This window comes from Saccopteryx leptura, chromosome 9 (genome assembly GCF_036850995.1).
Source record: "Saccopteryx leptura isolate mSacLep1 chromosome 9, mSacLep1_pri_phased_curated, whole genome shotgun sequence".
In the NCBI taxonomy this organism is placed as follows: domain Eukaryota; kingdom Metazoa; phylum Chordata; class Mammalia; order Chiroptera; family Emballonuridae; genus Saccopteryx; species Saccopteryx leptura.
The window spans coordinates 4,897,372-4,910,084 of NC_089511.1; the positions used below are offsets into that span (position 1 = coordinate 4,897,372).

Here is a 12,713-nt window from a genome sequence, read left to right on the forward strand (position 1 = left end):
CACAGCCCCAGGCCCTCAAAGGCAGCTGTGAGGTCTGCTTTGACACCCACAAAAGGGCCTCTGGAGGATGGACCAAATGCCCCGGGATGGTGTCTCCCTCCCCGAGAGATGGTCCCGTAGACAGCACCCATCAGCACCATGTCCCTGATCTACCGGCTCTACCAATGACCACCTCCCACCAGGGTACGGCAGAAACTCTGCAGTGGGGGACAGTGCTCAGCACAAAACTGGGGGTGCGCTTGGGCTGAAAGGTCATTCACTGGCCTGCGTTGCCCCTGCAGGACTTTTTGAAGACAAGCTGGTTCAGGCCAAGAGGATGCGGTTCCCACCATGCCCCCCATTGCAAGTGCCCGGCCCCGTGCCAGGCCCCTGCTGGGTGGGAAGACATGAGCCTCTGGCAGTGAGAGCTGAGCTCTCCCGGAACCTGTCATCTTCCTGCCTCCCCTGCTCGCCCCTCTTCTCGCCCACCCCTCATCTTTCTTCACTGAATACCAACCAGGTTGCTAACAGAGAGGGCTACTGAGCGTATTCAGTCTCACCTTCCGGGATGAGAGATACTACCGCTGCCCCCATTTAACAGATGAGAAAACTGAGGCTCAGATCGGTTCCATGACTTGCCCAGTTTAGCGATCTGCAAGCCAGCCTGTCACCGCTTTTCCTGAGATGGGAATGGAACCTCAACCCCTCGATGACCGAGACATCGGACCCTCTGCCAGCACGGCCTTGCCCTGGGGTGTGGTCCAGAAGTTGGGAGCGGTGGCCCTGAGTCATCGGGCTTTCTCATCAGGCCACCCTGGTGACTAATGACTCCAGGCCCAGCAGAGAGGCCCATGGGGGGGGGGGGGGAGGCCAACCATCGACCTTGAACTTAAGAGGCTCCAAGCTCTGACCAGCGTTTTGCTAATGGGCCAGGAGTAACCTGAGCTGGCCCTGGATGGGAGCTCAGGGCACTATGGCTGGCCCGGCTGCTGGCAGGCTGGCGTCCCCACCCGAGTAACGGCTTCGCGTCTCTGTTTCGCGGGCCTCGCTTCAGCCCCACCTCTCCTGCCACAACAAAGCCCTTCCCACTTATCAGGCGCTGACTAAGTGCCAGCACTCTGCCCAGCGCCTGACACACGTTATCTTGTTTCATCTCCGCTCCCGCGCAGAAAACGGGCGCTCGTGCCGCCCTCTCGGCGAGGAAACCGAGGCTCCTGCGGGCGAGGGCGCGGGCGCGGAGCGGGCCGCCTCCCGCGCTGCTCCTCCGCCCTTCGCCAGCTCTGTGCTGCTTTCCCGAGGATACCTGGCCGGCATGCTGAGGAATTGGTTACTTTCCTTTCATCTCAGTATGTTTCAAAACTTCCTCTGCAACACCCCAAAGGCAAGAAAAAGTTGCAACTTGATAGAAAAAAAAAAAGGTTAGGGAAGAGCGCTAATAGCATTATGGGTGATGGGGAAACGTTGCACACACAAGCACATGTGTACACGTGGGTGTGCACACACCTCAGCCTTCGTCTGCTGTGTATCTGGGATTTTGTGACGGTCACACAGGTAAGAACCCGGAAGGCTCACTTTTCTCACCGAGGGCTTAGATCCTTAGTTTCAAGCTGGGCAAAAGGCCTCAGACTCCGATTTCTCCCCTATCTTGCCTCCAACCTACCCAAGAAACTCCTGAGCCTCAGCCGGACAGGTTCCTGCATGTCTCCCCAGGGTCGTGCAGGAGGAGACTGGGTCCCCTTTCCCCAGGTGAGGACCCTGAGCCTCGCAGGGGCGAGGACCACACCCAGTTTCCCACCCAGGTAAGCCTGCTTCCAACTGGCCAGCGGCCAGCCACTGCAGCCCTAAGGGAGGACTGGACGGTCCTGGACCAGGGAGAGACCTGCAGACATGCCACGCCGCCCAGGGCGCCTGAGGGGCGGGGAGCACCGGGCCAGAGCCATGGGCCGCACCAGAGCTCGGGGTAAACCCGGGACGGAGGCCCCTGCCCCGTTCCAAGCCTTCCAGCCCTCAGAATTCCCGGCTTCCTACGGCACAGGAACTCCTCTGGGTCTCCCGCACAGAAGGAAACCTGACCCCTCGCTTTCTCTTCCTGAACCCCACCTTTTCCGGCAGACACAGAGCTGCCCGGAAAGGGACACCCTCTGAGGGTGCCCCGTAGCAGGGATGCGAAGACGCCGAGACTCCGAGACTCCGCTGGGCTGGCACCCTCCCCCACCCCCCACCCCCACCCCGGATGGAGAAGAAACTCGTGGCAGGGTTTTTAAGGCTCGAAATAAAGTTTAAATATTACGTGGAAATTACTAAACAAATCAAATCACTGTTAAGTGGATGTCGTGGGCTTCCTCTAGACAATACGTTTAATGAAGATTATTGTCCTCCTGGTTATAGTTTCAGATTTGCATTTTATTATCAGAGAACCACTTATGCATTACTCCAGGATTTTCATTAGGTAAATAAATTTTTATGTGGATTTCATTATATTCCCTTGGCTGAAATCCTGATCACTTAACAGCAAGAAAACTGCTCCGACATCCTGTGTGTCAATCAGGATGTAACTGTTTCCTCTGGTTGTTGAAAAGGACTTTTTTAAAAAATCTGATGTTGATGGTAAAAAAAAAAAAAAAAAAAGAAGGAAGAGAGACGGGGTGAGAACTCCGGTCGCTGGACTTAAGCACGCACACACAACGGAAGAGGAGCCGTCTATCTGAAAAGATGCCGTTTTGTAGAGGCACAGGACCCATAAAGCGCGTGTTGCGATGTTCTGAAGTGACGGCTCGTACGCAGCTCTTTCCCTGGCGTCTTCTCCAGCCTGCTTTGGCCACTCCGACATCAACCGGGGCAGTACCCCTGGCCCTCGCAGGACAGAGGGGGAGGCTGGTCCTTGGAGAAATAGAGTTGAAAGAAGCAGGCTTTGGGAAGAGGCAGGAAGGAAGACGGTGGGGGTGGGGTGGGAAGTGGGGGGTAGACATTCCTGGAACCACAGCCATCAGCCGGGGGAAAAAAAAAAATCTTTTCTAAGAAGTCTAATATAAAGCAATTAAGCTAATTGGAATCTAGATTGTACCGGTGCCTCCGGAAACTTGAGACCAGGGGAATCTCCTTGAAGGTATGAATGAGGGAGGGACCGAATGAATGAAGTGACTAAAAACAGACCCTCATAGCTGGGTCCATTCCACCCGGCCCTGTGAGACAGGTGCTTCCAGGGCTCTCTTTTCTGCGGCCCAAGAAGGTTTCAGGAGAATCTGCTAATAATAAAGATCCCTGCTTATTTAAAAAAAAAAAAAAAAAAAAAAAAAAAGGACATTGTGTGCCAGGGACTGGGGCTGAGCGTGATGCGTCATAGATGGCACCCGCCTCCGGTCCGTGCAGCCCAGAGGGCCAACAGAGGGCCTTCTGAGAGCCTTTCCTGAGCACCCGTCAGGGGCGCGAGCGAGGCTCCGTGTCGTGAGGCTGCACCAAACGCCTCCACGCAGGCTTCCGTGACGATGGCCCCAGGGTACCTTAAACCTTAGCACCTGCCCGGAATCGGGATTCCAATGTTGAGGTCCCATTATAACAGCCCTGTCCCTGATTATCTGCATGATCTAGGGAGCACCCAGAACCTCCCTGAGTCTCGGCTTCTTGTCAAGGATAACAATGCCACCAGCTCCATAGGGTGGCCGTGAGGCTGAAAGGGAACTGACTCAGAGTGGGAGGAAAGATCCACAAACCGCGTCTCCAAAACAGACCGAGAACTCCTAAAACTTAACAACAACAACAACAAGCAACTAGGCTAGTCCTTTCTACAAAGAAGATACACCCACGGGCAATAACAGTACATGAAAAAAAAAAAACGCTCAATCTCACTGATCATCAGGGAAACGCAAATCAAAACCACACTGAGGTACCACTTCACATCCATTCAAACGGCTGCCACCAAAAACAGCAACAACAACAACAAAAACGACAACGACAGAAAATAACGCTGGCGAAGACGTGGAGAAATCGGAACCTGCGCACTGCTGTGGGGGAATGCGAGACGGTGCAGCCACTGTGGAAAACAGCGTGGCGGCTCCGCGGAGAATTAAACACAGAGCTACCATTTGATCCAGCGACTCCCCTTCTGCATACACTGGAAGGAACAAAGAGCAAGGCCCCTCTGAAAAGTGATTTACACACCCGAGCTCGTAGCAGCGCCATCCACAACGGCCAGAAGATGGAAACCGCCCAAGCGAACGTCGTCGACGGATGAACCCATCAGCAAACCCTGGTCTCTCCGTACGGTGGAATATTATTCAGCCTTAAAAAGGGAGGGGGAGGCCCTGGTCGGTTGGCTCAGCGATAGAGCATCAGCCTGGCGTGCGGGGGACCCAGGTTCGATTCCCGGCCAGGGCACATAGGAGAAGCGCCCATTTGCTTCTCCACACCCCCCCCTTCCTCTCTGTCTCTCTCTTCCCCTCCCGCAGCCAAGGCTCCACTGGAGCAAAGATGGCCCGGGCGCTGGGGATGGCTCCTTGGCCTCTGCCCCAGGTGCTAGAGTGGCTCTGGTCACGGCAGAACGACGCCCTGGAGGGGTAGAGCATCGCCCCCTGGTGGGCAGAGCGTCGCCCCTGGTGGGCGTGCCGGGTGGATCCCGGTCGAGCGCATGCGGGAGTCTGTCTGACTGTCTCTCCCTGTTTCCAGCTTCAGAAAAATACAAAAAAAAAAGGGAGGGGGAGGATGACGGAGGACGATCTCTCTTTGGGTGATGGGGTATGCAACATAACTAAATGACCAGATAACCTGGAAATGTTTTCTTTGAATATATGCACCCTGATTTATTGATGTCACCCCATTAAAATAAAAATTCATTTATATATATAAAATTTATTTATATATATATTTATTTATATATATATATTATTTATATATATATAATAAAAATTTATTTATATATATTTATATATATAAAAGGGAGGAGGATTCCGACACAGGCCACAGCAGCACGGATGAGCCTTGAGGACCTGGCGCTTGGTTGAAATAGCCAGTTGCTAAAGGACAAACACTGTTTGATTCCACTGACATGGGGTGTCCAGAGAAATCAAAATCACAGAGACAGACAGACGGGAGAGTGGTTGCCAGGGGCAGGGGGCCGGTGGGAAACGGGGAGCTGATGTTCAGTGAGGACCAAGGTTCAGTTTTACAAGATGAGAGAAGCTCTTCAGCTGGATGGTGGCGGCAGCCGCCGCCCAACGGTGTGAATGCACTTAAGGCCACCAAGCTGTGTGCTTAGAAACGGCTAAGACAGTACGTTTTGTGTTGTGCGTACTTGACTGCATTAAAAGAAAGATTGGGGGGGGGGGGAATGAGCAAGAGCTGAAGGAGGACTACCTACGATGTCCAGCGGCCGGGACACGGTAAGGGGCGCTGTTACCGCTGAACTCCAGGGGCTCGCCGTTTGGCAGTTTTATTCACTTATTTAGCTGTCATCAACTTGCCAAAACTACAGAGGCTCCAATTCCAAGTTGTTGTTTTTGTTTTTTTAAGGGCACAGCCAAAGCTCCTCAACCTGCCACCCTCAAGTGAGTCACCTGTGATACTCAAGCCAGGGGCTTGCCGGAGCATTTCTCTACGACCTTTGCAGAGGCCTGGAGGTAGGGAAGCTGAAGGGGCAGAGACGGAAGGAGCCGGAAGGAGGGTTTCCCAAATGTGACAGCGGTCCTCATGAGGGGAAAAGTCAGGGCGGGGGGGGGGGGGATCTTTATTTTCTTCTCCATAGTTTTGTGTATTATTCTCATCATCTCTGATTGAGGAGGAGTGCATAATGTTAAAACCTTTTTTCATTCTGTAAAGAAAATGGTAACTGTAAAGCCTCTCTCAGAGCTTATAATAAAGTCTTATAATAAAAGAGTTGCCTAGGACAATAAGAGCTGATTAAACGTCCCTGCCCCCTGCCCTGCGATCAGCTAACGGGAATCATCCCCTTCTTCTCCCCATCACCGGCTCAGCTCCGGGCCCCTTCGCCCGTCCTGAGACACTCATGCACGCTTCTGCTCAGGGGCTGCGCAGGCACTGTTCCCGCTGCCTGGAGAGGAGCGTGGCCTCCTTCACTCCAAGTCACCTCCTCCGTCAGACCTCCTTCTCAGTGAGACACCCCCCCCCAACCTACGCTCAAACTGTCCCTTCCCAGGCCAGTGCCCACACGGCTCCTCCTTCCTTGTCTCTCTGGGCCCTGATCACTAACATCCCACACACAGGGCTCCCCACCCCACCCCCGACAACAACGGCCAGAACGTCAGCCCTAGGAGGGTGGGACTGTTGACATTTTTATTCACTGAATGCCCAGAGCCCTAGTCTGCCACTTACAGGCGCATAAATAATAGATTGGGTGGATGGAGGATGGATGGACGGATGGATGGATGGATGAATGAAAGTTAACTTAAAATCATCCTCACCCACTCTCGTAAAGCAGCCCCAAGAACGTCTCGTCCACACTTTCTTAGTAACCAAAGGTTAAACTGCTGGACAGAAATACACGGCCTCTTCTCCAATTTAGACTGTTCACTAATAACAGTGGCCTCCTGCCCACGGACATTAACAAGAGCACCATGAGATGGCCCGTCTCCAGGGTCCTGCCCCCGCATTCCAAGTCTGGGGCATTTTTCTTAAAGAGCATTTATCACTCAATCAAGCCACCCACCCCGCCAACACCCTGGTGAACACCACGTACAAGAAGCTCGGCCATCGCGGCTTAAAATCTCAACTTGTCCTCAAATATCTCCTGTTTATCTTGGGAACAGTCGACATGAATAGTCCGTTTGTTGGAAGAACATAATATTTTCCTTGGCTTTTAGGCAGCAGTCTGGCAAATGAGCTTCCCCATGTAACTTTCTGATGGCTTTATGCAGTGCAGTTAATTAGAATTATACAGACATGTTTATAGAGGTTTAAATGAAGCAGAGTTTGAGTTTGTGAAAATATATATAATTACTCACACCGACACTTCCCACTGGAAGAGAACAGGCGACGTAAGCCAGGGCCCCAGCAGCACCGGCAGGCGCGGGGAGGGCGCGGGGAGGGCACGCCTCGCCGACTTCGACGGCTCCGCTCTGGGGGCCGTGGGCAGACGGGGCCCTGCTGGGGCACCCTCAGCCCCAACACCTAACGCTTTGCTCATCAGGCTCAGGGTGCAGCCAACGCCTCCCCCGAGGGCCCCAGGGGTGGGCACGGGGGCAGCAGGCGAAGCCCGCATGACCCGGGGACACACCCACGGCCCCACCCGTGCACGGAGCAAGTCTGCAGTTTGGGGTACGACCAGCCACGGAGACCCAGGGGCTCTCGCCACCCTGACCCCTGTGGAGCAGTAATGCTGGGCAGCCTGGGGACCCGAGTTAGGGAGAGCTTCAGAGCAAAGCCCCTCTCCCTGTGTGACCCCCACCCGCCCTCCGGGTTGCTCTCTCCGGTCCCCACTCCCAGTCCCATGGTGACAATACAACAGCGGCCACATCACGTGGGCGTGTCCCAGGGCCCACCTCATCTGACACACCTCCTCCCCGCTTCCCCCACCTGACTATTCCGGTCAAGAAATTCCTCAGAATTATTCAAGATTCTTTATCTGTACATTTCAAAGAACCACGGCCAACCCTCTCCACCACTGCATGCCTAGAAGGACCAGCCGGCTCCCGCTTCAGCCCAACGCTCTGGCCGGAGCAAGACTGAAGACTGAGCCACTGAAGTCCTTTCCCAGGACAGGGCGGGTGGGCATCCCTGTGATGGACGGGCCTGCTGTCTCACGGGCAGTCCTCGGGGCAAAGCAACACGACCCGTGCGGGCAAGGGTCAGGTCCAGACGTCCAGACAGCCAGGTGTGCAGCCGTCCTGCCCACTGGCTTGAGCCACTGGGCCAACCAGCCAGCCAGCCAGCCAGGCGGACCCCCGGCTCCCGTCCTCCTCTGCCGCCCCCCTCGGGTGCCCCGCTGTGGGTCCCACCTCCCGAGGCAGAGATTTCTTCTGCAGAACTAGCCTTAGGAGAAGACATTGCCAGCAGCCCGGTGGCTGTCAAGAGAAAACAGGTCCACAGGTCTCTCTTCTCCTTTCGTCTCTCCTCGTCCTCAAAGAGTGAGGAACACAGAATGGAACTGGGGCTCCAGGGGACGTGGGGACAGAAGCAGAAGAAGCAGAGGAAGGAGACCAGGAGATCGGGAAGGGCCTGGCCTGACCGGGAGCAGGCCCTCCACACAGCGCGCATTCGCTGAGTGTCTCCTCCGCGCCACTGGCTTCCTGGGTCCCTCCTTCCGCCCCCTCGCCGCCCTCTCTCCTGAAACCTGGGACACAGGCGTGGACCAGCTGAAGCCAGTCCTTGTCCAGATGCAGCTGAGAGTCCAGCACGGAAAGAAGACCGTAAACTAGGAAACACGAAAATAAATTCCTACCGAGAATAACTAACATGAGAGAGAGAGAGAGAGAGAGAGAGAGAGGCCAACAGTGGGGGGGGGGGCTCTTTGGGGGGAAGGTGGTCAGGAAAGGGGGCGCGGAACTTCAGCCCGGAAGGATGAGAGGGAGTCAGCCGGCGGGAGAGGGGAGGAGAGCCTCGGGTGTGGGGAAGAGGCACAAAGGGGCAGTGCCGCCCTACAAGGTGATGAATAGAGGGACAGCTGTCAGGGGACAAGCAGAGTGTCCCAGAACCTGGCATAGAAAGAGCCGCAGGGGCTGGCACAGGCCCTCCAGAGCCCGCCTGTCCCCACACCGCACTGGCTTCCTCCCCGGGAGCCTTCCCACCCATCCTCTTCTTGCTGACCCAACTCAAATTTTGTTCCGATATGCCTAGAGGTCACCAGAGCCAAGGACACCTGGGTTCTTGAGAGCCACAGGGGTAAGGCCTCTATCTCCCCCAGCCCGTGATTGGTCTAGAATGTGTCAGGGAGACACAAGGGGGGGGGCAGGGGAACTGCAGGGCCATTTAGGAAAGGATACTTCCTCTAATGACAGGCCCGTGTAAGGGAGTTTCTCACCTGGTCTTTTGGATGTTGATGTGTTGGGGGTATGATGTCTGGGATCACAACAGCCATTTTTTCACCATGAGGAGACAAATCTAAGGGCAAGAGGCAATGTGTTGAGCAAAACAGAGCTGAAAGATGGAAGCAAACCTAGGTCCCCGCAGACAGCGCGGGCTACTCCGCTCGGAACACGGTAGCCACTCTCCCTGCAGACTTCTCGTCCCTAGGAGATACATGCATCCCCTTTACACTCAAGCTGTTTTGAACTTGGACTCTACGTCTGGCAGCCCAAAGCATCCCAACTCCAACGGACAGGGTCCCTTGTCAGCCAGCCAGTTCCATCGAACCTGAAGGTCTGGCCTAGCTCCCTGTTCTCCCTCCTTCCAGGAGAGCCTGCAGATCTCTCGAGGCCACTCCCCGAGGAGAGGAGCCCCGAAGCGGCAGAGATGCAACCGATCCTGTCCCCCAGGGAACTTCACGAGCTCACGATCTTGTGTGTGTGTGTGCAGGGAAGAGGGGTGTAGTGGATCAAGTGACTCCTGTTGGAGCAGTCAAACAATCAAAATACAAATCTTAAAGATTAGGGCAGGGGGGGAAGGGGAGGAAGTTATGCTAATGACACCATCAAGCAACAAAGAGTTAAAAAAAAAAACCAAAACTTCAAAGTGTTTGCCTGAGTCCCCTGTTTCCATTGGAACAGGTAGAGAGGTTTAAGGTGACCATGAACTGTCTCTGCTCATTTTATCTTCTCTTTTTTTTTCCTCTAGGAGGTGGGGACAGTTCCCTATTTTATAGTTGGAGGACCTACTGTCAGCAAATAAAATCACAGCCTAGGAGGGCAGGCTGCCGCGCCAGGAGGCCAGAGTTCAAATCCGAGCTCCTCCACCAGCCACGTGACCATGGGCCTCAGAGACTCAGTGTCCTCATCTGTCTAATAACGTAACCGCCACTGAGAGCTGCCGTGAGGATGACACCAGGACCACAGAGCCCGGCGTGGGGTTTCCACCCAGGACCGTCCATGCCGAAGGCGCGCTGTCCTCAGGGACACGCCCGGAGATACCCAGGCGACGGGGCGGAGCCCTGCGGAGGGCAGACATGGAGGGTACTCATCGACTTCGCCCGCCCGCTCTGTTGCGTCCGGCTTTGCCTCCTACAAAGCAGAGGCTCCAGGAAAGCCGTCCTAACACCCAAGGGTGCCGGGTGCTGGGACAGGTCGGCGGCAGGGGATGAGCAGGCCCCATTCCTTAGCTCCAAGTCCAACTCCGGCCGGATCCTTGGTCAAACCGTTCCCTTACCGGACAGGTTATCATGAGACACCCACCCCCACCCCCACCATACAAGCATATCTAAAATGCGTTACAGCCTGACCTGTGGTGGCGCAGTGGATAAAGCGTTGACCTGGAAATGCTGAGGTTGCCGGTTCAAAACCCTGGGCTTGCCTGGTCAAGGCACATATGGGAGTTGATGCTTCCAGCTCCTCCCTCCCCCTTCTGTCTGTCTGTCTGTCTGTCTCTCTCCTCTAAAATGAATAAATAAATAAAATGCGTTGCAATCAGCTAAAAAGTCATCCCGGCCGGCCGAGCCTGCTGACCCAGCGGGGCGATGCCGGTTCCGTCTACAAAACAGTCTGAGATCATGAGATAGCGCCTGTCTTCTGGGGACCATAGGCTCTGAAGGGAGTCGCTAAGGAGGAGGCCAGGAATGTTCTCAGCAAAAGCAGGCTCCTGGGGACAAGGGTGTGACCCCCCCAAAGTGACTCCTTTTCCACATCTCCGCCCCCAGCCAATACGGACATCAGGAGGCCCGGAACCCGCAGCCCCTCGGGCAAAACCAGGGGCCCCGGGAAGCACCTCACATAGGAAGGGCCTGAGCAGACAGCTCAGAGCAGGGCACCTAGAGGGCCTCCCGCCTGCAGGACTCCGGGCAGACAGACCATGACAGTCAGGGTCCCGAGTGCCCGGGGCCAGGCAGGCCGGGTCGCGGAGTGGCTTGTGCAGGGGGACAGTGATGAGTATTTGCCACCTGCAGGAGCAGCCCCCGCCGCCCCCACGTGGCCAGGATGGCTGCCAGGCAGGGTCCTGGGCCCAGCTGTCTCAGATCTGCCGGCGTGTTACCAGAGCAGCAAGAACTCTCAATGAATTTTCTTGTGACATCTCCAGATTTTTTTTTTTTCAATGTTGGTTTATTTCTTTTAAACACGGGCACAACCCAATCAAAACATATCTGTGGGCAACACGGGGCCTCAGGCCACTGGTTTGTAACCTTAACGGAAGAGGCTGGAAGGGAACAACAGAGAGGAGCAGCAGCTCTCCTCGGCTCACCTCCTGCGGACCCCGACCCCCTCACGGGCCACCCCCCCCCTCGCCAGACCCAGGCTGGAATGAGGTTCACACCTGTAGGTGCCTTTATCCACCTTCACAAGCGGCACCCGCCGGGCAGTACCCGCGGCCCAGGGCTGGAGCTGCAGAAACACCTCTCCGCAGAGGAAACCCTGTACACTTTGGCTCTGCCCCGAGAAGGAGATGCTTCCCCGAACAGGACGGATCGCCAGGGGTCTCTGCGCACGCCCCCCACCCCCCCCCACCCCCACCCCCGCTCCAGACCTAGTAGTATTGATAGTTTCATAAACTGCAAGCGATTTATTTTGTTTCACAAGAACAATCACTATGCAAATGAAACCTCCCGCTGATACAAGCAGGGCTGTTAAATTCACTTGCCAATGTTTATGAAAAGAAACTCGGCCTGGCCCTGACCAAGCGCTAAGAAAATGTTTAATCACAAGATACATTTGAGAGAGGAAATTAGGCAAATAAAGAAAGACGCCCTGACTTCGCTCCCAAAGCACCCCCCCCCGCCACCTCCAACCCCCCCCTCCTTTATTCAGCAAGACAGCGATGGTGACGTGAAGAGGTTCCCAGAGGGCCAACAGATGTCAACACTCAAGGAGGAAGAGACAGAAAGGCACAGATTAGGAAAGCACAGGTCCCCAAATTCGAACAGCTCTCTCAGGGTCCACCTGCCCCATTTGATGGGGGGGGGGGATGGTGGGAAGGAAGGGAGCAGGGGGAGACTGGGCAGGGGGTTCAGCAGGGCTGGACCGGTTGGCGTGCCGGGAGAGCACGAGGAAAGTCCCGCTGGCTCGGGGCTCCTGCCGTTGGCAGTGCTGGACACCGGGCCACACCCTGGGCTGGAGCAGGTGCTCACACGGGGCCAGGTCCCTGGACCACAAGCGTAGGGCTCAGGATGGGGCCAGTTCCCAGCTGAGAGCAGCCTGGGGCCTTGGCTTCGCACAGCCTGTCGCAGGGCCGGGGACAGGCTCAGGTACCCAGGCAACAGCTGCTGAGGCCATAGTGACTGGGGACTCATGCTGGACCCCCGAGGAGGATTGCAAGTCCTTGGCAGGCCATGCAGTGGCCCCAGAAGAGTGGAAGGCTTCAGCATCGGGACAGACTCCCGAAGGTCAGAGCAAAGAAAACCTCTCATTAGGACGCCTGCTTGGGCTCAGACCCCTGTGGCTCCGCCACACACAGCCTGTGTGACCCCAAGCAAGTCACTTTCCCTTTCTGTGCCGCAGTGGCTTCATCTTTAAGGCAGGGGTTAGGAAAGCCTGCCTCACCATGCTGCTGTGTCATGGCCCTGAGGTCAGAGGCGACAGATAGCCGAGTCCCCGGAACTTAGTAAATGCTCAGTAAAGGTTAGCTGTCTGGCCCAACCCCCTCAGAGCCTGGAGAGAGCTGGTGAATTTCCCCGAGTTGCACAGATGAACTGCAGGCACAGAACT

At 55.7% G+C, this 12,713-nt stretch overlaps 1 protein-coding gene across 2 annotated transcripts in view; it reads right to left on the reverse strand.

Moving 5' to 3' along the window:
• Nucleotides 1-12,713, reverse strand: part of ZNF423 (zinc finger protein 423) — a 315,642-nt gene that overhangs the window by 281,574 nt on the left and 21,355 nt on the right. The window contains exon 2 of one of the 2 annotated variants that reach the window (XM_066349998.1): nt 8,948-9,027. The exons of the other annotated variant lie outside the window; for it this stretch is intronic. The gene's annotated coding sequence lies outside the window, so the exon portion shown is untranslated. The remainder of the gene's footprint in view (nt 1-8,947; nt 9,028-12,713) is intronic. 2 annotated transcript variants of the gene reach the window in all.